The sequence below is a fragment of the Egretta garzetta genome, unplaced genomic scaffold, assembly GCF_000687185.1.
Source record: "Egretta garzetta isolate BGI_Z169 unplaced genomic scaffold, ASM68718v1 scaffold390, whole genome shotgun sequence".
Taxonomy (NCBI): domain Eukaryota; kingdom Metazoa; phylum Chordata; class Aves; order Pelecaniformes; family Ardeidae; genus Egretta; species Egretta garzetta.
In genome coordinates this window covers 981-1,349 of record NW_009258382.1, presented here as the reverse complement: position 1 = coordinate 1,349, position 369 = coordinate 981, and the positions used below count along the sequence as shown (strand labels likewise).

At 62.3% G+C, this 369-nt stretch overlaps 1 protein-coding gene across 1 annotated transcript in view; it reads left to right on the top strand.

Moving 5' to 3' along the window:
* The window catches only part of MYO18B (myosin XVIIIB), a gene marked incomplete at its 3' end in the record, with an annotated part of 31,268 nt that overhangs the window by 30,267 nt on the left and 632 nt on the right, over nt 1-369 (top strand). The window lies entirely within an intron of this gene.

The following is a 369-nucleotide window of genomic DNA, read 5'->3' as shown; positions in this document are numbered from 1 at the left end:
AGGGGGTCCCTGCCTGTCCCCCCACCTCCTGCCCAACGCACAGCCCAGGGGATGGAGATGATCCAGCCTTGGGTGGGCAAGGAGGGGACGGGATCTTGAGCGGATCCCGTCTGCGGGGCAGCCCGAGGTGCCTGCCGACACCAGTGTTGCATTGCCAGAGTCCAGCTCTGCCCAGGGGGAAAAACTGCAAGGAAGCCAGAAACCCCCCCCAGCTTTCAACCCAGCTTTGTGGGAATCTTGAGAGTTCAGTTTATTTGGGGGCAGCAAACGTCAAGTGATTTGACTGACAGCCATCAAGCCCCCGGGCTGACTGACAGCCAGGTGGACGCGTTGTGATGGCGGTAGATGCCGCGGCGGGAGCGGGGGGAT